At 37.1% G+C, this 26,466-nt stretch overlaps 1 protein-coding gene across 1 annotated transcript in view; it reads right to left on the reverse strand.

The window, feature by feature from the left end:
- Nucleotides 1–26,466, reverse strand: part of CDH13 (cadherin 13) — a 1,264,852-nt gene that overhangs the window by 85,095 nt on the left and 1,153,291 nt on the right. The gene's annotated exons all lie outside the window — the stretch shown is intronic.

The raw sequence follows: 26,466 nt of genomic DNA on the forward strand, positions 1-26,466 counted from the left end.
CACCTCCTTGACCACCTCAGCTTCAATATCTCCCAGAAAGGGCAACTCATTAGCTTATGTGAAGCCCTTCCCATTGTTTTTATACATCTCTGTTGTTAGGATATTTTCTTTTGTACTGAGCTAATATCTGCAGCTAATTTGTCTCTCTGTCCTGGTTGTAGTTCTGTCCTCAGGGGCTGCACAATTTAATTTCCTTCTATAAGACAACCTTTCAAATACTACAGTAATATATATTATCTAATTCTTTTTTTTCCTTTTTTGGCTCCTTAATAGATTCTCATATAATTTATAGACTTATATTATCCTGTTATCTAGCTTGTAAATTTTAGTATTAATTAAACTATAGTTTTAGAACCAAATATTTCAGATGAGGTTTGATCGAGGCAAAACAAAGCAGTACCAGATTATTTCCTTTCCTATTCTGGACACCATGCATCTATTAACACAACCTAAGAAAATGTCACTTAATTTTTTAGCTATTCTTTCATTCCTGCTGAGTTCATTTTATACTTATAACAATAACTAACATTTATATAGTACTTTAAACTTTGCAACCATGCTTATCAAATATCTCATTTGAGCCTAATAACAACCCTAGGAGGAAGATGTATTTATTGGCAACATTTTGCAGATGAGAAAACTGAGGCAGACAGAGATTAAATGACTTAACCAGGGACATACAGCTAACAACTAAAGGTCTTCCTGACTCTAAGTCCAGTATTCTATCCATTGAACTACACAGTTGTGATGTCAACTAGAATTTATTAAGCATCTACTATGTGCCAGTTACTGTTCTAAGTTCTGGGGATACAAAAAGAAAGTAAAAACAAACAAACAAATAAAAACAGTCTCCAGGATACTGGCACCAACCTCTCACCAACTTTTGCAAGTTGTTTTCATGTATGAAATTACTCAACCCTTTATGAAGTTGATTTTCTGATCCTACAGGACCTTACATTTCACCTGTACCCTCCCTTTTCCAGGCTGTCATTCCAATCTGTTGAGATCTTTTTTGACTCCTGATTATATCTTCCAAAAGGACATTCCATTTCTAGTGTCTAGAGAAGTTAAAAACCCTGGCAGGAACAAGGATGAATTTATCTTAAAGTCTATGCACTGTCTAAGAAGGCTAACAATGTGAGAAAATAAAAAATGCTAAGCTCAGTGCTGGCAAGACAGAGTGAACAGGGGAAGAGGTGAGGTTAGAAAGTAAAAGAAAAGAAAAGAATATCCTTATTTCTGGCTTAACCATCATAAATAAAATAGAAATTTACAGCAGGACTCTATCACAGCAGATGATAAAGCCCTTGAACAAAACACTTATTTCCTTCTAACAAAAAGAAAATTATTCACCTAATTTTTTAATCGTCATGCCTGCCTGCATCTGAACAAATATAAATCTATCATGAGGCTACTGCATGGGAGAAACTCACTCCCGATGGGAATGGAGAGCCAATCGAATCAATCCATTCTCATTTCTTTCTCTGATGTGGGATTTTATCCCGATGCACTGAAGAAAGGGCCTGTACTCACCAGGCAGCTTAGCCTTCAATGGAGATGGAGATGTTAGGACAAGAGAAGGACAACCTTGCTGTTTAGACATATTTAAAATGTTCCTTTGGAACTTCAGTAAGATAATTCTTTTCTTACTTTGAATCTTTAGCCAAACACTAATTTTAGTGGTTGCAAGACTTTGGAGGAAAAATGGGTAAGCTTGACATTGGAATATTCACAAACTCTCTCATTCAGAGGAACTCTCTTTCTTAGACAAGGAGGGCTTTATCTCCTTTGTGATTCTGAATACCAATGTTTACCTCCTTGTTTTGATTCCTGTGCTCTTCCCATCCCCCTTGTCACTGTCTGCTCCCATGTTCTGCTTGGCTGATCCCAGTCCTCAGAGACTCACAGGAAAAAAAAATGCTATTCCTCCCTGGGAGACAAGCCTGACTATTCATGTGTTCAAAGGTTGAAAATCTGAAGCATCTTGGGAAACTGAAAAACCAATTGGAAAGCTTGAGGAAATGGTGATAAGGAAAAGAAGAATTAACAAATGACTGCACCAATTCATTCCCTCCCTTGCTGGGGGAAACCGGAATGCAGTCTGGAGAACAAGCAAGTATCAAACCCCAGCCACTGAACCTTGTGATTTTAATTGGTCAGAGAAACATCTTCCTCTTTGGAGGGCTGGAGAGAAACAGATGCAACAGAAAGGAGGATACAAAAATAATTTCCTCCCTGCAGGTGAATCTGAAGAGCTTCCTCCTGAAGGTGGAATGAGGAATGTTAAAAAATACAGTCCTTCATAAGTACTGCCCCATTCTGTTTCTGCTTTGATTTCTCTATCTCTCTATCTTTGTCTTTCTGTCTCTTCCTCAACTTTGCTTTGTATTAACACTATAGCAAATGCATCAATCTTCATGATAACTCTGTCAATTTTTTTTTTTTTTACAAAAGCTAAACTGTATTCAAATAATACATTTTAGAAGTATTTCTCGGGGGGGGGAAAGGCTTAAATAAAAAAGAGTTTACCATTTGAAGTGGTAGGTTTCAGTTATTTAGAAAATTAATGTCATTCAGTGATGCCAGACAGACAGATCAGGTGGTATATAGGTTATCATAGTTTTAGGTTACTCACCTCCCACACCCACCACTTCTACTCTCAAATCACCAATAAAAAACAAAACAAAAAAAAAAACTTCCCTACATGGGAAATTGAGGCTTTAGCTAGCTATGGGAATATAGGTATACTGCTACATAACAAAGTTTATGATTTTACTTTCATTCTGAAACTATTTTGTTGAAATTTTGCCCTTGTAACTAAGTTAATAGAAAAAAAATTCAATTGAAAGTTGGTAGATTTTTTTCTATTACAGTAATGCTACCATATCCAATTTAGTGAAAAATGAGCCTTGAAGTTTTTTACCAGTTTCCGAATAGAGCTCAAATTCAATTCTAAGAATAATGTCTACGTAACTGGCAAGGAAGGAACATTTAATTTCTAGAAATGTACAGATTGAGGAAAGATAGTTTCACAGTAAAAGGACCCATGATGTACATTACTGTAGGAAGCCTTGATTTGGGAATGATTTCCCCAGTGTAGGCTTGAATCACACAATCATATCACTTTAGTCCTGGAAAAGACCATAGAGATCATCTAGTCTACCCCTGTAATTTTATCAAGGAGGAAACAGGTCCAGAGCTTGAGAGGGAGAAGTTTGCCAAGGTCACACACAACTAGCAAGTAAGAAAGGGATGGGCAAGCATGAAAAGATGGGACCTTTTAAGTTCATACTGGGCATTACCCAACCTATTTCCTTTGTAAGGGCAAGTAGAGTTAGGTTAAATTTTCTGTTAGATATCAGTAATAGAAGATTCTTTTGTGCGTTGGCGCATATGATGGCTCCAGAGAATGTAACAAGTCAATAACTTTCAGAACATTGCTTTTATTTGCTTGGGTGCTCCTTTTTCTAATCGTTTTTGTTTTTGTTGTTGTTTGTTTTTTTTTGTTTCTTTCTTTCTTTCTTGTTTTGGTGGGGGTAGTGTTTTTATTATTATGACAATAATCATAATGAACTGATAACCATTGGATCCTCTGGTAAGCCATAAATTCTCAACTAGCCTACGGACACAATCTTGCTCTGGAGGCAGACTAGGAAATACAACATCAGGTGGAAAGGGAAAATGTTCAAAAATACCCCCCTTTTCAATAACTGATAATTAGTCTGTGTCTTGATTTAAGACTGGAAGGAAGGGGTTCTGTGACTCTTTTTATGTTGGTAAGTATGTGTCCATAGGATAAGAGATTAAAGCTGGAAAGGACATCAGAGACCATCTAAATCCTCTCCCAAATTTTATAGATGAGGAAATAAAGCCCCAAAGAGATTAAGGGACTTGGCCAAAATTATGCAGGTAAGTGGGCTTTAAGTGAAGGTATCATGACTCCAGAGTCAATGTTCTTTTCCTAGTGTGCAACAGTCTCGGATCAAATTGATTTCTAGTACATAACTTTCCTCATAGGCTTATTTCAGGAGAAGGCTCCTTTCCTCCTGTTCAGAAAGTATTGCGTATGTGAGTGTTTGCCTAGGCTATGAATAAGATATCTTATAAATATGTAAATATCCATAAAATGGATAGCAATATTAATTGGGCTTGCTAATTGATATCTCAGGGACAGTGACTGTTAAGGGGTGAGTGTCGTATTCAGAATTCTTACCTTTTAGTAAGTGGGGTTAATCTTGGAATTAAAAACAAAATGAAAAAAAAAATTTCACCATACTTTCAGGTACATAGATATATGCACTTGCCATCAGGCCTGACAATGAGGGTCTGATACCATGTTTATATGTGATAATGTGATATTGACTGAGAAGATCATAGGATAGAAATATTTGAACTTGGAAAGAATTTCAGAGAAAACTTGGTATAATGCCCTCATTTTTCAGAGAAGGGAACTGAGTCTCCCAGAGCTTATTGACTTTCCCAAGGTCAGATAACTAAGCAAATAATAGGCCCACAATTTCAAGTGAGGCTCTTAGACTCCAAATTCAAAGCTCTTTCCCACAGCTATGATGAGGTTGGTGACCAAATCTTTGTCTCAAGATATTAAGTTTAGAAGGGGCTGATAGCACTTCTAGACCTCCAACAGTGAAGAAATAGAGTTTTGCTTTTAGTTAACAAAGATAATTAAGAGAGAGTGCTATCAGATGGAAGACTTAATGAACAGCTCCCTGCTCGCCCATTCCCTGCCCCACCTCATGGGGAGCCTTCTACTCTATCTCTGGGCTTTGATCTCCCTATCTTGACCAACTCAGGAAGTTCTGTGTGCTGCTTATACCAAGTACAAAAATGCTAACCAAGAGCTCTATTCTTGTTATCAGAGCAAGATAGAATGTTAAGCATTGCAAGACCTCCTCAGCAAACTTGAAATCCCACCAGCCACAGGCTCTTCTTCTCTGGACAAATGTATCTTATGTAACATTGTAATCATTCTCCCTTCCCAGATACTCTGGTTAAGGGAGAACAGATTGCTGTTTCCAGGGGTTTTAGTACTCTCCTTTGCACCTGGTTGTAAGCTGGCAAGAGTAAATGAAGCAATGATAATGAGGCCCATTGAGAGAAGGGTGACAAATAAGATAGCTGTGTGGCGTAATGGGTAGGAAACACTGAATATGAAGTCAGAGGAGCAAGCTTTGGACTCCAGTTCTGCTATTAACTACCTGTGTGATTTTAAGTAAGTTACTGAACCTCTCTGAGACTCAGTACCCTTTCTCTCTCTCTCTTTCTCTCTCTCTCTCTCTCTCTCTCTCTCTCTCTCTCTCTCTCTCTCTCCATATATACATTTTATATATATATATATATATATATATATACACACATACATACATACATACATACATATTTATATATATGATCCTAAATCTTTTACTCCTATCAATCAATCAACACTAAACATTTGCTAAGCATTGACTGTATGTCAGACACATTCCTAAACACTGCAGATACAATAAAACTCAGACAACAGGAAAAAGTAGGAACACTAGCTTTGTTTTCAATAAAAATGTTGTAGCGTTCATTTTCCCAAACAGTGCAACAGACACCCAGGGGCACTATTGTTTGAATAATTTCAATATTACTAGTATAAAAGCCACAACTTAGCTTTGGAAGAGCCATGAACTTTTGTGGCCAAATAACAAAACTTTTTTTTTTAATACAATAATAGTCAACCAGCAATCTGACTCAAAATGATATTGTAACACAATAGGGAAAGTATTAGGTGTGGAATCAAAGGACCAGGGTTCAAATCCCAGCTCTGCCATTTACTACTTGTGTCACTTTGTGCAAATTCCTTCATGTCTTTCTAGACATCAGTTTCATTATCTGTAAAATGAAGGCATTTGACAAGATGCTTCTCTTAGATCCATTTCAGCACTAAATCTCTGATCCTGCAATACCAGGAATATAATTAACTCATCATGAAGCCTTACTATAATTGTTAAGGTTCTTAATTCTTATTTCAAGAATCAACAAGCAGCATTAATGCTCTCTCTACTTATACAGATTACATTGCCCACATGTTAGTTTCACTTTCATGAGTTACTATGTCCAGAAACTTTTATTCACTGTAAAACTTCTTACATTAAGCCTCTCCAGATTTAGTTTGGTCTTTGGAAAACAGATGCACAGTCTGCTTCGGGTTTATATTTCAAACCTTCCCAGCACAACAGAGTTTGCCTTAGCTCATTCTCCACTGGCACAGCCCTTGAGACATAAGGGTTACATCCAAGGAGACATCCATCAGAGGAGGACGTGAGGGGAGGTGATCCTTAATATCTCCTCAAATTGAGTTGCTCTTCACTTCCAGGGACTAAGGCATTCTGCATGCATAACTGCAACCATCATAGAATTAAGTAATGACAATGTGACAAAGTATTATTAGGTTTTGCTTTGACTGTGTATATAACCTGCAACTGATATACCTCATTGTTATATTTCATGAAACACTGTCTAGTCAGCGACATGAAAAATGTGCCCTGTAATTCCACAGTTCAGAGCCATTCATTCTCAATGCCATGATGATTTCAAACATTATGTGGAACGATGTTGTTTTGTTGGGCAGGGCAGGGGCAGGGACAGAACTTGATTCCTTTTAAATGCTACATTCCTCTTTGTTAATCAAAATTAGTAGCTTTAAAAAAATATTGCAGGACATTTATATTTGTTTCTGTGTTCTATCCAATTATACAAAACTAAACATATTCCCAAGCCTCTTATCTGTGGTATTAGTAACAAAAAATATTAAATATAGTCAAATGTTAATTTGGTAGAATGGAATCTATTTTTTAGAAAAAAAAACCATGAAATAGTAATGCTATTATTATTTTTACCAGATAAAAAAAAAAGTCAGCCTGTGATTTTAATGTTGACAGCATAAGTTATTATGGGTGACATGTTAGCACTAGTGAGGGAATAACATTATTCTGTTTAAAATATTTTATAACATCTTTATTTCAATTTTCACTTTTAGAAAAATACTAAGTCACACTTTTGCCTCCAGAAAATTCCTGCAATAAAAAAAATCCTATTTAAATTTCTCAGTTGGAATATTATTAGATTCTAACTCATACTATTATGTTTTAAGGCTTAACAATACTCCCCTATCATCCCTCTTCTCAAAGACAGTTCACTATTACAAGAGTAGCAAGATAAGCCTACATGGATGTGAAGTATTTGTATCCCCATAACTGCCTGCAGTTGGGTTTCAAATGTGCAAACTGTTGGCTCCAATGGTGAATCTATTCTTATTTTCCACAGGGGACTGTGCAGGAATATGGGGGATGGCTACATTGAGTGTTCTTCTCCAGCTTTATTCAGTGTCAGCTCAGTTGTTACTCCTCGAGTAGAGGCTGTAAGGTGAAAGGAAGAGAACATGATATTTTGAAACAGAGGAACTGGATTTGAATCCTTGGTCTACTACTTAACCTTGCTCAATCAATCAACAAGCCCTTATTAAAAATACCTACTAGTGTCAGGCACTGTGCCAAGTACTCCAGATACAAAGATAAAATAAAAATGAAATACTTGATGCTATTAAAGTCCATACTTCTCCAGGCCACAGGACTCAGTTTCCTTATGTATAGAATGAATGCTTTGGATTAGATGGTTTCTAAGCTTCCTTCCAGCTCTAAATCTATGCTCCAGTATTGAGGTGACCTGATCTTGTGGGACACTGACATTTCTTCTTGGCCAGCTGTACAAGTGGCTGAGTCAGAGGTTCTCTAAGTTGGGTGGGGTATAGTCATTTTTCTTTGGAGGAAGTCACAAGGTGAGGAAGGAAGTGGGATAATCATTTATGGGGCATCACTGTGTACCAGTCACCATGTTAAGCACTTAGCCAATATTATTTCATTTGATCCTCACAATAACCCTGTGAGATAGGTACTGATATTTACTCTCTTTTATAGTTGAAGAAAGTGAAGCTAATAGATCAATTGACTTGCCCAGGATCACACAGATAGTGTCTGAAGTCATCTTCTGGACTTCAGGCCCTGAGCTCTATCCACTCTACCCCTTAGTTGTTTCATGTTAGTCATAAGACTTATTGGACCAGGTGGAGTAATCTCCGGGAGAGATAAATCTGAACCAGATTTTTTTTTCTTTCTCTTCCAAATTTGAAGGAAAATCCTGAATAGAATCATTTGAGAAAATGAATATAATGGTTAATTAATGAATACTCATTTGTACTTTATATTAAAAACAAAACCTTGATAAAAACTCCAAATGATTGCCTTAAGTTATGAATAGAATCTCCTGTCATCTAAACACTGAAAACATGCTGGCATCTTCACTGGTGTATGTTCTGTCCCACTTAGGGAGGGGGTGTTGTAAAATTCAGAAGGTTCATCAGAAGGATGTGTGTATGTTGGTCATGGGGAAAGGGATAGTAGGATCCACTAATTAACAAAATAAGTTTAGCCAAGGTTTATACTGAAAAGCTGCCAAATAATCTCTTCAAATGAACAAGTCAACAGAGTTAAGCAAGTCCCTATTCAGGAAGGGCCAGAAGTGAGCCAGAATGAGACTACGACATCCAAGGCCAGTGGAAGGGTTGGCAAAAGGAAAGTATTTATAAGAGACAAACTCAAAGAGCAGAGACAGAACTTGAGTCTTTATGGCAAGATCAAGGCCAGTGGAGAGGAGATGAATGGGAGAAAGGAGTCTTCCACAATGGAGGGGAAATACACATTGAGTTTGGAGTCAGAGGCTCTGAGTTTAAATCATGCCTCTGTTGCTTACTGCCAATGGGATGATGAGAAAGCTTCTCATCTCTTGTCCTCAGTTTCCTTGTCTGTAAAATATGAGGCATTGGACTAGATGATCTTTAGTCATCTCCATAGAGGTGTAGTCTAAGTAAAATGCATTTTGACTGACAACTGCTGGAGAAAACTACTCATTCTTCTTTCCATCACATTTGGATTCGCTGTAGCTACTGCCCATGATCCTGTGTATAATATTGATAATTTGGCAATTTTATAATCATTTAAGAAATAATTTCTGCCACTAAAGTCCTCCTTCTTGGCCTAGAGGTGACCCTGGGTTTTTCAAAGCTAAGCCCATGGAGCACAAGCATTAACAGCTTCTACTATAGTGAGTACAGGAACTACTTGGGGGTAATTACAGTCCCACTAATCAACCATGCCTACTTTCCAAAGACTTGCCTATTGATTACTAGTCCCTCTGTGCTTAGTCTGACTAAGCAAAATGATAGAAAAAAGCCTCTTTACAGAGATGGTACTTGATATGAAACTTAAAGGAAAATGAAGATTCCAAAACATGGAAGTGAGGAGGGAAAATATGAAGGTTATAGATTCTGCAAAGTCACTGAGTCACAGAACATGGAATGTCAGATATGGGGAACAAATAGAGAAAACATGGATAAATTATGCTCTGAGACTTTGGAAGTAATATCCACCTTAATGCAATCACAGATCCATTAAATGTTAAAACTATTTGTTTTAATATTCTTTCCCTAGAATGGGAATTAAAAGTAGCATATAGAAATTCCCTTACTTGCTATTAGCAGACTGTCCCGTTCACACTTATATGAATGTATATTTCATTAAAAGGAATAAGAAAAGGGGCAGCTAGGTGGTGCAGTGGATAGAGCACTGGCCCTGGATTCAGGAGAATCTGAGTTCAAATCTGGCCTCAGACACATAATGCTTACTAGCTGTGTAACCCTGGACAAGTCACTTAACCCCCATTGCAAAAAAACAAACAAACCAAAAAAAAAAAAAAGGAGCAAGAAGACCCCAGTCATCACTGTAGAACACTGGAAATGACTGGATGTCTCATATGCCTGGAATGTATTCTCTCCTTATGTTCAACCTTGTAAAATTCTCAGTATCTTTCTCAGCTCAGGTGTCACCTCCTACTCAAGGCATATCCTAGTTTCATATCACTTTTTTTTTTGAAGCCATCTCCTCTAGAGACACTAGCAACTAATTGCAGACACAAATAGCAGGGGAAAGTACAGGTACCCCCAGATCATTGTAGCTGAGCTATTGTTTTGCACATCCAATCCCTACCAGATGCAACACCGTTATTGCCAGGTATTTGTTGTTTTGCATTTATCTTATTTTAAGGAACTAGTTTCAAAATAGACCAGTGAAATACTCTGACTATTGAAATACTTAAATGGATCTCTGATTTAATTAATTCATGAGTTTCCATGTTTGCTCATATTTTATGACTTTCATCCACAGCCTTCCTCTAGTTCATTATAGGGAATCCACCCAACAGACTAGATGCCTGTCTTACTTTCCCTTAATATTGTGAGGGTAACAGTGGAATGCTTTAGTTTCCCTCATTCTTGCCTCATGATATGCTCAACTTCTCTTCCTGCAAACATAATTCAAATATTTATTAAATGCCTACTACATGTAAGATGTTGTGTGCACACTATGAGACAAAGTTTAGATATTAATTAACATTTCTATATTACTTTAAGCTTTGCAAAACACTTTATACACACTGTCTCATGTGTTGTGTTTCAACAACCCCATGTAAATACATGCTATTGTTAGTATCTGCGGAGTGATTTAAGCTCAGATTTTCTTGATTACAAGTCCAGTGTTTTATCTTTTATGTCAAACTATTTCTCAAAAAGATTAAGCCCTATGGAGCTCCCAAACAGTAGGGAGGGATAAGAAAAGGCTTCATGGAAGAGGGGGATATTTGGATTCAAACAATGTAAGTTGGAAGGACTTCAAAGGCCAAGCACATACCTAATCTAAGAAAATTTCTTATTCAGCATCACTGAAACCTTACAAAATCATGAAAAGTACTACACACTATTGATTTGTTCTCTTTTTCTCTATGCCAGATTACAAGAGGATCTGCAGGAGTCAGTCACTCAGTCATTCAATAAACATTTATTAAGCTCCTACTATCTGTCAGGCACTGAGCTATGCACATCTAAGCAGAATATATTTATTCCCCAAAAGTAGTCTCCATTTTCTTTCAAGAAATGATCCTATTGAAAATTTCTGTTTAAGAAGAAGGTAATATAGAGCCCGACCTTGAAAAATTCTGAAATAAAGCATTTCAAGAGAATCAGTCTATATAGGAGGATTCATCTCTTTAATTTTTTATCGCAGTTTAAGATATCGGGTTCTCAGATTTATTTGGAAAGCAATCCAGCAACAGACTATGAAATACATTTCCTGAATTAGTTACATGATTCCTGGCCTGTGATTTCATTATCCATGGTTAGTGCCTAGCATAGTGATATTCACACAGGGAGAACATAGAATATTTGTTGACAGCCTGGGATTGGTGATTGACAGGTCTAAGAGGGGTAATAAAAGTAATCTGAACTTCTTTCTTTATTCTACTGCATTTTCTCTAGGTACTTACATGTCTGGAATTGAAATAAATACAAGAATGCTGATACTATAAAGATGCATTATGTTGATATCTTCCTCACAATTAAGTCCCCTTTTCTTATCTTTTTTGTAGAATCCTAAGCAGATTGACCAAGTACAGGGCTTGATGGCTAAAAGGACAACTACATTAGCATTTATCATGCATTTCAATATTGTGTTCTGGGATGTGTGCTCTTGAGTAACTAGATGACTTTTCATAATTGAACTTTGAAATACACGACAGTAAAAATTATACCCCCAATATTCAAACTCTCAACTCAACAAAACTTAGAACAACTCATTTTAAAATAGATGACTTAGGGGGGAAAATCCACATCAGCTGTAAACATGAATACATACATACATTATATATGTATATATACATATATATATATATGTATATATATATATATATATATGTATATATATATATAATGTATGTATGTATATGCTTTTGACTTTCTACTCAAAGGTCAGCTATCTGGCCTTAACTACATCGAAGGCACCTAATCTCACGGTATAATGAAATGTTTCCATACCTCTGAGCAGCATTGAAGCCAGAATTCCATTTTTAGCTACCTCAGATATAAAGCCTTTAAAAATCTAGTTATTTAATTAATTAGACATTTCCCTCACTGGTGTTTTCACAGCATAGAGTCTGACCACTTACAAAGACTGAGCTGTAATAACAACTTTACATAAATAATTGAAATCCCAACAGCACAGGAGGTAATAAAAATGTACTGGTGCCATAAAATATATAAATGGAAGGACATCCCTTTAATTAAAAATTGCAAGGGCATCATTGTAAACAATGCATTACCATCTCATACCCCTGTATCCCAGACTTGTTGAATTAAGAAAAAATAACTAAATGATTTCAAGATGAAGAAGAAAAAAAAAGACTTATTATTGAGGTCAGTAACTATTTTTAATTAAGATCAGCTGTTAATAATGGAATTCAGGAGAATTCAGCTTTTCTTTTAATTTCCCCAGGTAGAAATGTTATTAAATTTGGCTTTTAACTCTTTCCTGATACACACACAGACTTAACTTCTGATTAAAATTTAAATAGTGGTTACAATATTTTTTCAAAGTCCCATATCAAAACTCTTAAATCTGCCCCAGATGTAGTCAATTTGTGATCATGAAATCAACATTTGGAAACTGTTATTCATTTATTAATAAATGAAAAATTAAAAAAGAATTTTGGAAGACTCTTGTTGGGTAAATGGAAAGCTCTTTTAGCATTTTTTTCTTCAAATGAGAATGGGTTCATGCTGAACACATCTGTATCCTTAATTGAATGGTTTTTACTGGCTATTCCCAGTGATCTTAGAACACATGGAATTGACAATTTACAAGGATGTTAGCATCTGGTTTCTGCCAAATCTCTTACCATTCTAATGCTTCTTTTTGGATGGGCTTCAATTATTACATTAAACATGGAGTTGTTAAAAAGACTTCATTCACTGGGGATAGACTGGTGAAAATTGCCATCAGAATTTTTACTACTCCTTTGGAATTGAATTTTCTTTATACTCTAATGCATTTCCTCACTACTTTCAACTTAACAAATGAATTATAACATCAAGCTGAGAAACATACACATTTAAAGAACAAGCAGGAAAATTACTTGAAAAACACAGATCCTAGAAGAAATCAAGATAAGGTATTTTTTGCATTCATTTTAATTTTTAAGACATGAATAACTAATTTGAATCTGCTTCACATATTCGGGGTTCAGAGAACAGGTTCAATTTGGACCTGGGTTGCACCAGAATTAGATATCACAAGATTACTTAATGTTTCTTTGATGGATTCTTTTTTTTTTATTTGTTTTTTTTTTTGAGACAACACAGCCCATTTGTGCTTTCCACATACTACCAACCTCACTTCTGATATGTGAATTTAGAAAATTCTGAAGCCCTCCTTTAGCTCATTCTGGTTTACATTTCTAGTACTAGGTCACCATATTTGTTCTTCTTGGTTAAAACATTGTGCACTGAATGTCACTGGTTCTGTCTGCTGTCTCATGGATATTTTTGTTTATCAAGTTGTAGGGGAGAGAGAGAACTGTTTCAGAGAAATTCAGAGGTTTGTTGACAAATACCTGGTGGGTAGGGAAGCCTCCAAATCAATTAGGTATTCATGCTTCTTGTCTCTACCTTCTCCCCAAGATGGGTATCATCATTTCCTGATTGTGCTGAAGTAATAGCTTAAACCTCTGTGGCTTCCTTCTCTGTGGACTCTTCCACTTTGGCTGACACTATTATTTATACGAATGCCAATGCTTTGGTGATGCTATTCTTGCTGCAGCATTGAGTATTACAGTCATACATTCTTTTTTGCAAAATTCATATGTGTCTTATATTTTAAAATTTGAAAACTTTGTTTTATAAATTCATTTCCAGGAATTTTATTCATCAGAAAATGGTAACATACTGTCACAGAGTTCCATACATAACATACATTCTGTCACATACTTCATGATCTCCCTTCCTCAGAATTTTCTCTCTTGCTTTTGCATTCAAGGAGGAGGAAAGAATAGAGACTACTGTAAGGTTGGGGGGCAAGAGGGGCAGACAGGACACTAGAAAAGAGACATTTCAGGTGTGTTTCAGAGAGAGGTTTGGTGGGGACAAGGAGCAGGCAGGCAGATAGGAATGGGAGGAGGACATATTAAGAAGAAGGTTGCTGAAATTGCAGAAAATGGGTCAGGGCAAGATGATGGTCAAAGTTTGTTGGGAAGTCTGGCTTAGAGACATGTAGCTTCCTCCACCTGATAATATTCATGGTGATTTAAAAATCCAGAATGCCCTTCCTTTCTCACAACTCCAACAGCTTAGCTTAAAAGGGCCAAGGTCTCCCACTGCATCCTGGGCCATCTCCAGTTGTCTTGATTGATATCTGGCCACTGGACTTAGATGGCTCTGGAGGAGAAAGTGAGGCTTGTGACTTTGTGCAGCCCTCCCTCACTCAAATCAAAGTCTATTGCAAGTCATGTCATCATCTCCCTGATGTCATGGTCCTCTTTGAGAATGAAGGACAAGCCATACAATAAACTGCCTGTTCCTATGATTCTGGTTGTGTCTTTCAACATTGACAACTCTAACTCATAGATAAGGGGTGAGAGGCATGGAGGCAGGGTGTAAATGATCCTAGGATTATAAATACAACAGACTTTTGGAGAACATTGAATAGAATGTGAGTTCCTGAAAAGCAGAGGTTTATTTATTTATTTTTCTTTTGTTTCCTTAGAGCCAAGCACAATGCCTTTCACAAAGAAAGTGCTTCATGAACATTTGTTATATTTAACTGAGCCCACCCTTTACACCTTCCTGCTATTATACAAAGAAGGAGACTGTGGTCTTGTAATGGGCTTTGGCCAGTCCTTGCTATGGCTTTTATATATATTTGGTTTCTGGAACTATTCTCCCAACATCCACCAACAGGCTGGGTCCCCAGAGTTCACTGCTACTTCTCCCCCCATGGTTCTCTGAGTAGCTCTAATGAGTTGGGTGGTGGTTATCTAATGCTATAATTCATGAGCAACTAGCAGTGTACTTCCATCCATAATTATCTTTTAATATCAATTAATCAACCAAATACAATTAGATTTTAGAAAGGGATGTTTACCGGGGCAGTAGAGTTGATTCCATTGGCACAAAACATCACTCAAAAATCTGTGATATACTTTCCTAACAATATAGTCAAAGTCCATGGGGAAAGTGGGCTGAAGCTAAGACCATATGGGGACAGGGGCTAGCACAATTCCTGGAAGTTATTTTGCTATAGTCCCCAAGACATCCCCCTTAAGTGTGATTGTAGTTTCTCTGCTGGGCTCCTTGTCAAATCTTGAAGTTGTCTGGGTGTGTTGTTTTGTTTTGTTTTCCCTAAGTTCCCAACATAGAAACTCTGCTGACTATTTTAGGGACACCATTAAGATTATGACAATGATGAGAAACCCAAAATTATCTGATCTTTAAAGTTCAAAAGGCTTACATTTACCAGGGGCTCAAGCATTTTAGTAGGAGTACAAATTCTGAAATGGCTTCATCTGTACTAGGTCCTCTTCCTCCTCCTTTTCTTCTTTCTGCCTGACCTCCAGTCTATGCTCCACCCTTGAGCCCATAGCAGCCCTCAACATTTCCACCCTAGGCTGGAGGCACCTTATGTGGGATTTCAAGAGACTATAAAAAGAAGCTGCTGCCAGGGTCATTAGAGCTTCTTTGGAAAACAACATTATGGGGGCAGCTAAGTGGAGCAGTGGATAGAGCTCCGGTCCTGGAGTCAGGAAGACCTGAGTTCAAATCCGGCTTCAGATATGTAATGCTCACTAGCTGTGTGACTCTGGGCAAGTCACTTAACCCCATTGCCTAGCCAAAAAAAAAAAAAAAGGAAAACAGCATTATGGTATGGAATGGGGTAATTTGGTGACCCAATGGGACCTATTTGAAGATGATACATTTCAACTTTCAATAGAATTTACAGAAGTATATTGAAATAAACCACCTACAGTAAGACGTGTCTCTAAAATGTTTCGTCCAAATGTCTAAGCATATGGTAATATATGCCTATATATTCTTCAAAATCATTGGAGTTCGACCTATGATGCCTTCTCCATTTTGACAACCATGAAATCTTTATTGGAAAAGACTAATCCCAACAGCCCAACAAACAGTCAGGCTGCTCAGCTATACCAAGAAAACAAATAAGAGTATAAAAAAATGAGTTTCAGCTTTCAGGATTGTTGACCCAGTATGGTACAAATAGACAATCTGGTCATAAAAAAAATTCTGTCTTTCCTCTTCCTTTTTTTTCTCTTAGAATTATTACATTTTTTGCAAGGCTAGTCAATGGGGTTAAGTGACTTGACCAGAGTCATACAGCTAGTAAGTGTTAAGCGGCTGAGGCTAGATTTGAACTCAGGTCCTCCTGAATCCAAGGCTGGTGCTCTATCCACTGTGTCACCTAGCTGCCCCTTATTACATTTATTTTGTTTAAAGCATAATAGCTCCCATGCTGTTGCCACCTTTCATTGCTGAAGCTTCCATTCCTCCCTCCCCTTCTGACATCAGAAAACACCTACTACAAAGTAAAAATGGATAGATAGACAGATAGATAGATAGATAGATAGATAGATAGATAGATAGATAGATAGACAGACAGATAGATAGATAATTTCAAAAGGTCTTCTGGCAAAAGGGACAGGGGCATTCAAAATATTAAATTTGACATTTGAAAACAAAAAGCTATATGTTCTTAGCTCCTGTTGTAGATACTACATCAGCTATTTCCAGGGATACTGCTAGGAGTAGGAGACCAATGAGAAGTCTTTATTCTCAAATTCTCTAAAGATCACAAGGTCCTTATCTAGTGAAATTTAGGTGGAAGGAAGGAGACTAACAACCAGGCTGAGTTGAAGGGTCTCTCATCCCTACTCCCTTCCTCTCTACACCTGCCCCTAAATAATTCCTTTTAAAGGGTTTGGCTGGAAGCTTCTACCATTAGGATGATAAAGACTCAAATCCCTGGAGTCCAAACTGGATTATTATTTTACAGACAACCCACAAAACCTGACCAAGTTTTCTCAAACGAACCAAACATACTTACCGTGTGATGTCATTAAAGTTTATCCCATAGCTTTTCAAGGACTTCTAAATTGATCAAGGAATTTTTCCACACTTATTCTAAAGCCTTTCACTGATTAATTCAATTAAGAAATGTTTTCACTTGGTTAAGGTATCTGGGCCTACCATCTTATTCTTTTGTTAGATATTTTAAGTGGGGTGGAATGGTTGATTTGTTGACTCACATACCCACACTTACACATGTATTTAGAATGAGAAAATGCCCTCCAGGGGTGGTGGATGGAATAAAAAAATTACCCAGGAGCAGGGAAACAAGGCTGAAAGATGGAAAATCCAAAAAACCAAGATGGTAAACTGGGGTATAGAGGGTAGAGCATTCAGACTCATGCAGATTCAAATTGTACAGACCCTGTTTTGACATGGCATAAAGTAGTTTGTGGATAATAGCAACTGTAGGTAGAAGGATCATTGAATTTTCTGACCTGAAAAGACTCTCAGCATTCACATGGAGGTGCTGTTATCTAGATTCTAGAATAAGTTTTTCTGTGGAATACAGAAGGAGAGACAAGGGGAGATCATCTGCTTTTGGGCCTTATTTTTGCATTATGCATCCTTTGATGATATGAGTGAAGATACAATTGGCATTATTATAATTAGAGAGAGTTCATTCTAAGCTAATTCTGGAACTTGAGGCTCTTCAGGCTTAATTGAAGGCCCACTGGGTTTAATGACTTTTCTAAAATATGGAAAGTAACACTTTTTCAAACCTAGCTTCTCCTCTTCCAAGTCTAGGGCTTTTTCCACAGCATTACCCTGCCTCTTAATTCCTTTATTTTAAAATAAAATTTAGGTATACCTAAGGCATGAATGTAGAGCTCAAGCCATACTTCATCTGTTATTTTAACCAGCTAAGAATCAAAGTGATAAGCTGACTAGGCCATAATAAATGCCTAAAAAGTGTCACTACCAACAAGCAGGAAGATTTTAGTGGCCATCTAATTATTCACCCTTTATTTCTCTGCTTTATTAGGTTTTGTCCATTCATGGATAATTTATTATCATACAAAAATACGGCCCAATGAGAAAACTCAAAGAAACCTTTTGTTCTATACATGATTACATTAGACAATAGGTACCTGCTAAATGATAAATCTCTCATCTATAGAGACATTACAGTTGAAAATGTATTCCTTATTGGATCTGGCTGAGTAATACCAAAATGTTATTATCTAGAGTTTCCATCTGACAGAGGTTTCATCCAAGTCAGAATAATGGAGGATTTTTGCTCAAGGAATCTGTAGAAATGAGACTCAGAGTTCATTGCCCATGATTTGGAAGCTATATTTTATTTAGGTAATTTCTGATCTATTTGTCTATTTCTAGCACAGTGCCTAAAACATAATAGGTGATAATATATTCATGTTTACTTAATTTGGCTTTGATGTTTATTTTAATATTTGATATATGCCTGTAAGTAAAAGTTAAAGCAGATAAAGCTAACCCAAAGGAGCAAAGTGAGAAATACTACCAGGCACTGGAGATTAAATAATTCTGACTGGGGCACATTGTTTAGCTCTCAGTATCCTTGTTGCTAAGGCAAAAATGTAAATTCCTTTTGGCTATATAGTACTTATTGGTTGACACAAGAACACATAATAATAATAATAATAATAATAATAATAATAATAATAATAATAATAATAATAATGATAATAGTTTTGTAACAACAACAACATAATAATAATAATGACCAAAGGAATTTATCTCTTTGCCTTAGCAACTAGGAAACTAAAAGCTAAACTCAGTGTCCACAGTGGTAGGATCCCCTAATCTCCAGTGCCTGATAACATCTACTGCTTTGCTCTTTTTGGTTAGTTGTGCATTTCTTTTGCTTTTACTTATGGGTGTATATTCTAAGTAAATAGCCAAGTAAGTTAACATGAATTTATTAAGCACTTATTATATTCCAGACACTGTGCTAGATAATCTTAATTGCTATTTCTATAGTGATTTTAAGTTTACAAAGTACTCTCTTTTATTTATTTGCTTTTGCTAGGCAATTGGGGTTAAGTGACTTATCCAGGGTCACACAGCTAGTATGTGTTGTGTGTTGTATGTCTGAGATGTATTTGAACTGAGGTCCTCTTGACTTCAAAGCCTGAGCGCTATCCATTGCACCACCTACTTGCCCCAAAGTACTCTCTTCTTAACAAGCCTGCATGGTAAATAACATAAGAAGTATTTTGTAGACATTTGCACAAAGCCCATCTGCCAGATGAGGAAATTGAGTTTCAGAGAAGAGCTATGAGTTGCCCAGAATCTTACAGCTGGTAATTTTCAGAGCTAAGCTTTGGTAGCAGGCCTCCTGACTCCAAATCCAGCATTTTTTGTATTTTACTGTCCTGCTTCTCATAAGCAGGTAAGTCCATCATAAGGGATAAACTTTCCCCTGCAAATTAATATAAGCAGAGAAATACCTAAGAATTGTTAAACAAGGACAAGAGTGGAGACAATGTCTTTAATACAGCTCTGAGAGACACACAAAAAACCGTTCTTGTCAAAGCTGTGGGCATAACATCAAATCTTAATTCACTGACAACGTTTTTACATGGACAACCAAGGTACCATGGTCCAAGTATATTATGCTCCATTGCCAGTCTTATTTCATTTTATTCGTCTTCATGCATTCTCCACCCAGGACAATCCGGGGCCCTTTGTTGCTCCCCATATATACCATTCCACCTCTTCTCTCTGTGCTTTTGCTCCAATGTTGCCCCATATCTGGAATGCACTCCTTTCTTCTCCTTATGCTGTGCCTAGATCAAAGCGCATCTCAATTGCGTATCTTATAGTAGGCTTTTGCTGATTCCATCTCCATTTTCCCTCTCCACCCCCCAGTTATGATCATTTTCTCTCTTGATATTATTTTTTACATTGTTTGTAACTATTGTCTTGTCTACATGATGTACCTCCCAAGCAGAGCTCCTTGAAGGTAGACACTATTTAATTTGGTGTCTTGTGTCTCCACTGCCTAGCACAGTACTTTGAATACGTTGTGGTTCAGTCGTTTCAATCATGTCTCTTTGTGATTGCATTTGTTTTGTTTTGTTTTGTTTTTGTTGTTGTTTTTTCTTTTTTCTTTTTTTTTTTGGCGCAAGCAATGAGTTTAAGTGACTTGCCCAGGGTCACACAGCTAGTGAGTGTTATGTCTGAGTACGGATTTGAACTTAGGTCCTCCTGAATCCAGGGCCAGCGTGCCACCTAGCTGCCCCCGTTGTTGTTTTTTTGCTTTAGCAAAAATACTACAGTGCTTTATCATTTCCTCCTCTGGCTCATTTTACAGATGAGGAAACTGGGACAAACAGGATTAAGTGACTTGCCAAGGTTTACACAGCTAGTAAGTGACTGAGGCCAGATTTGAACTCAAGAAGATAAGTCACTCTGTCCCTTGCATCACTTAGGTGCCCATTGTTTTCCATCTATGCCCCACCTCTGTTGAACTTAGCAGGCACTTAAATATTTATTGAATTGAATAGAGCTAGGAAAAAGGAGAGTAATGAATATTTGGCATGTCCATTAGACTGCCTATCAAGTTATGAGCTTTTGACAAGAATTAGATGATAGTCAAATGACAAGTGATTTTCCCAGTGGACCCTATCATGCTGACATTCTGTCCTGTTTATTAAAGAGAGATCCCTGTGCTGTTCATAGAGGAGATCAAGTTCACACAGCCATAGTGGCCTAGAAGCCTAGTTTGCATTCTAGCCCATAGGGCACAAAGGGTAGTGGTCCCCACTTCTCTGCAATGTTGCAGTACAATGATGCCAGCAGATAGGGTTGATATTTTCTTCAAAGAGGACCTTTGAATCTGCTCAAATACTCCCAGTTGGTTAAGAGCCAAGATCGCTATGCCACTTAACGTAGAATTTTTGGCCTGACCACCCTGACCATACTAGCAAAACAGTATGGTTCCTGTAGACTCTCTTCTGCCTGATGAGCCCACAGGCATAAACAAGCTGTGAATTACACCCTCAGCTACAGAATGAATTCACACATTAGATAGGGTAAGTATAATGCTGGAGTATGTCTGCCAAACACAAAGATTTCACTTACAGTATCACTGTTGGCAAGCCACTCTAAGAACAATTAGCCAACAGGCTCAGATGCTATTGAAGTCCACTCCTGGCTCAAGATAACAAAATACTGTTATCAGCATAGATAAAAGTGCTTGTCTTCCCATTTGCAAGAATAAAAAGGAATGAGTCCAATTCATCTAAGAGCTGTACCCGTGTTCCTTAAATACAAATTTAAAAGAAAAAGGGGCCAGGTGTAGCTCTGTTTTACATCACAAAGAATTATACTTTTACTTGTTGTAAAGTGGTTCCAGCTACCCTACTTTTAGAAATAATATCATAGAACACAATTTAAAGGAGCATTCACAGCCAGAGATCTGTGCCAAGATTATGTCATTTGATCCACAGATGGTACCTGTCTACAGAGGTAAAGTTTGAGAAAAGATCAATGAATGTCCCAATTAAACTTAAATTATTCTTTGTTTTTATTATTATCATAGCTACTATTTACATAGCTCTTTGGGGTTCTCAAAGTACACACATCTTCTCATTCAATTACACAAACATACCCTGAGATTGGTGCTATTATCGTTGTTCAGTCATTTCTGTTGCACCTGACTCTTCATGACCCCATTTGGGGTCTTCTTGGCAAAAATACTGGAGCAGTTTACCATTTCCTTCTCCAGCTTATTTCACAGATGAGGAAACTGAGGCAAACAGGGTTAAGTGACTTGCCCAGGCTCACACAGCTACTAAATGTCTGATGCCAGATTTGACTCAAATAGATGACTCTTCCTGACTCCAGGCTCAGTACTCTATCCACTGTACCACTTAGCTGCCCTAGTATTGCTAATTAGCTGGTGCTATTTTACTCCCATTATAAAGATGAAAAAGCTGAGGATGAAAAAGGTGATGATTTGCCCAGGTTCCACAGCTGTTAAGTGCTTGAGGCAGGATTCAAATTAGGGTGTCCTGACTCCAAATCCAAAGCTCTGCCCATTATTCGACCTAGCTGCCTCATAATTATTTTTCTTGATTGGATAAAAGAGAAGAGAGTATCAATCAACAGTTGAATGGATATTCCTCATGTAAAATGTTAGATTGAGAGACACAAGCCTATAATTTGGTGAGAATGTTAGTTTAGAGGGATGTCCCAAGACCAATTATCTATGTATTCTTGGGAATATGTCATTGTTGTTGTTGAGATATATCAGTCATGTCTGATTATTCATAACCCCATTTGGGATTTTCTTGGCAAAGGTACTAGAGTGATTTGCCATTTCCTTCTCCAGCTCATTTCACAGATGAGAAAACTAAGGTAAAATGATTTAGGTGACTTGTATAGGCTCACATGGCTAGTAAGTGTCTAAGAAAGTATTTGACCTCAAGTCTTCCTGACTCCAGGCTTGGTGCTCTATTCTATCCATTGTGTCACCTAGCTATCCCTCTGGGGGACATAAAGGTTTTCACATTTAAAGATTAGGTCAATTATTTACTCTGATTCCATAATGAGGAAAATTTACCTGTTGAACAAATAGTTTGGTAAAGATTGGAGACCTTCACTCAAAGCAAGAACACATACAGCTCAAGTGCTACTTTCTACTTTAGACCTTTGCTGATCTTCCTGGCCTCTTACTGCTTGTTCTTATTGACCTGCAACCAGTGCTCTCTTCTTCTTGTTGAAATTATTTTGTAAATGAAAAATAGCATTACATAGTGCATGGAAGGAGAGCTCATCGCAGCATCAAAATGACCTAGGTTTAAGTCCCATCCCTGACACATACTGTTGTGTGTCTCTAGGCAAGTCACATTGCCTCTTTGTGCAAAAACTCTCAAAGACTGAAAAAATTATAAGCCTTCATCTTCCATGAGACTTTCCCTAAACCAGAGATTCTTAAACTGTGGTCTTTCTGCTCCTAAGGGTCCCTGAAATGCTTTCACTGTATTTATTAGGTCAAAAACTATTTTGATAATAATAATAACAAAAAAAAATTTAATTTTGAATATTGATGAATTTCAATGAGGCAGCTAGGTGCCACATGGATAGAGCACTGGACTTGGAATCAGTAAAACTCATTTTTATGAGTTTAAATCTTACCTCAGACACTTACTAGCTATGTGATCTTGGGCAAATCACTTAATCGTACTTGTTTCAGTTCCTTGTCTGTAAAATGAGCTGGAGAAGAAAATGGAAACCACTCCAGTATCTTTGCCAAGAAAAGCCCAAAATGGGGTCATGGAGAATTAGACATGAATGAAATAACTGAATAACAAAAATTTCAATAACTATAACCCACAAAACAAGCTTTTTGCAAGAGTCATTATTTTTTAAGAGTGTAAAGGGGTCCTGAAACAAAAAACCTTGATAATCACTGCTCTGGACTTACTTGTTTTTTGTTTGTTTGTTTGTTTCGGTTTGGTTTTTGGCCAAGCAATGGGGTTAAGTGACTTGCCCGGGGTCACACAGCTAGTGATTGTTCTGTGTCTGAGGCTGGATTTGAACTCAGGTGCTCTATCCCCTGTGCCACCTAGCTGCCCCCACCCTAGACTTATAAAAATCACAAGTGTAGTAAGAAAAAAAATATATATGTTTTTATTTACTTATCTGTACATGTGTTGTACCCTTCCAATAAAAGATAAGCTCAAAAGGACAAGCACTGTCTCATTTTCTGTCTTTGCACCCCAGAGACTTGTATCTAACAGGATCTAAAAATACATTTATTGAATTGAAATGACATTTTCTCCTGGGATGTTTTGTAGCTTTAGGTGATGGATCAAATGTTTTATAATTATTAAATTACTGGTTCCCAGTTATAGATAATCCCAGAACCTACAGAGATCACTGTTGAATTAAGTTGCTTTTTTCTAGGCCTGAAGGTTCTTTAGGAGATGGAGGCTAAGGAACATTTTAGTTGGCTCCTAATTAGCTAAATAGTGAACTCCACTTAAGAAACAAATTAGTGTTCTCAGTGATCTTTTTCTAAAATCTATTATGCACCATGAGTTTTCCCAACAGAATATTGTGTGTTTTTTTTTCCCAAAGAATCTCTCAAGGCAATTGATTCTTATTGTATTTCTGCATCAGGATCATGATTATTAGACAGATTTCTCTTTCTGCCCCCAAGACTTCTTACATGCAATCACCAGTCTCATGAGATTTCACTTCTCATTGTGCAAGATCAAAGGTTGCAAATGATAATTGAACCTTTCCCCACAAAATGGTTCCCAGAAACACAGCACATCCTGCCACTGATATAGTCTGGGTATTACTGAACTTCCTACCAGCTCCCACAGAGTAAGAGGACTCTGACAAGTTCCAGGTTGAGTGCAATGGACCCAAGAGCCCCACTGTCGTGCTGACCTATGCTGCGAGACCCATAGAGTTTATCCATTCCTCAGCAAAAATAAGTGACAGTAATTGATTAACAGGTTTCTCTAAGGAAGCAAGTCAAAGAAATGAGCAAAAGCATACTGATTTTCTGTTTTCTACTTAAGAAATTGATCAATAAGAAGACATAATTGGCAAAGATTGATCAGTAAATAGGAGAGCTCTTAGATATTCCACCTGCAGAAAAGCAAACTGTTTCTATCACTTCAACTTGATTTTCTGATGCTAAAACTTGAAACCTGGAGATTATGCACTACTTCAGAAGTGTGAAGCTATTTCATTATTTTTGATGCCCCTATATCATACTCCAACTTCCATCTATCCACTAAACTAAGGCCATTCTTCTCCACACAAGTCACTTAGCATATCAGCAACATTTTACTCCATTTTATTCTCCCTGAAGAAGAGCCACCTATTTCAACCCTTACTTTAGCAACACAAAATTACATTTAAACTTCCCTGAAGACATCTGAAAATTGAAGACTAGCTGATGTTCCTTTGAGCTAGAGGTCTCTCCACAGAGGCACTTAAGTAAAGCATTCCTGCTGATATTTAAATGGTGCATTTCCTTTCCCAGGTTCTGTGTAAAAGAAGATTACTGTTTCAGATTCACATTTTTATAGGACTTAGGCATTCTTTTCTAACTTTATCCTGTTGATCAAAACTTCAGAAAGTTTTGCTGCAAAATAGATTCCTTCAGTGGAATTGGAAAATAGCTTTCCCTTTTCCATATCTGTTTTCTTCCATGTGAAGAAAAGAGAAGCATACAACTAAGCTTGTTTGGATATATTACATTTTAGAAATTTTGAATTATATATCTGATATGTGTATAAATACATGCATGTGTATGTATATGTGTATACTCACATGTAAATATATGTGTGTGCATGTATACATATCATATCTATATCCATCTATATCTTTTTTTGGAGGTAAGCAAGTCAGTTACTGAGGAAAAGATTTGGGGTCAATTAGTCAGTCAATCAGCTAGCATTAATTAAGAACATACTATGTGCCTTGTATTGTGCTAAGTGTTAGGAATACAAAGAAAGGCAAAAGACAGCCCTTGCTCTCAAGAAGCTCAGAAAAGGCAGGCAAACATGAAACACATACAAGCAACTATGTACAAACCATAAATATCGGTAAGGCACTGGCATGAGGGAGCCATCTTGGAAAAGGCTTTTTATAAAAGGTAAGATTTTAATTGAGATTTGAAAGAAGCCAGGGAAGTAAGGCGGTGGAAAGGAAGAGAGAGAGAGCATGTCACGCATTCAGGGCAGCAAGTGAAAATGCTTAGAGTCAAGAGATGGAGAGTCCTGTAGGAAGAAGAGCAAGGAGTCTAGGTCACTGGAGCTAAGTTATGGAGGACTTAAAAAGCCAATTTGTAGATTTTTTACAAGTGATTCTAATTTATACACACATATCTTTTGAAAAACAAGTTGGGCTTTTGTATATGTGTATATACATATGAGCTTCATATGGATGAAACCTTGTTATTAAGTAACAAGACAGCAAGAGAGGCAACAGAGCACATAAGAGGCTGTAGAGGTCTAGCCTTAGAGTCAGGAAGATTTAATTTCAAGTCCTATCTTTCTAAGACACAGGAGCTATGCGACTGTGACCAAGTTACTTAACCTTTCTGTGACTCAGTTTCTGCATCTGTAAAATGCAGCAAGGTGGAATTAATGGCTCTGAGCTTCTTCCAACTCTAAATCTGATTCCACAAACCTCTCAGAGTTCTACCACTTATTGATGCACATCAATGGAGTGAGTTTCTTCATCAGGCATTTCTTACACTAGTAAAATCACAGGTTCACACATGTGCATGTAGAGAGACAGCTATCTATCTATCTATCTATCTATATACACACATATATCTCACAAAAAAGTATTCATTTTGCAGCTTCAAATTCTTAAGCATTAGTTAATCATAGTCTGCTTAATACTAATCTGACAATAACTATTTTTGATCCTCATACATAATCTGA

Source organism: Phascolarctos cinereus, unplaced genomic scaffold, assembly GCF_003287225.1.
Source record: "Phascolarctos cinereus isolate Bilbo 61053 unplaced genomic scaffold, phaCin_HiC Scaffold_2;HRSCAF=192, whole genome shotgun sequence".
Taxonomy (NCBI): domain Eukaryota; kingdom Metazoa; phylum Chordata; class Mammalia; order Diprotodontia; family Phascolarctidae; genus Phascolarctos; species Phascolarctos cinereus.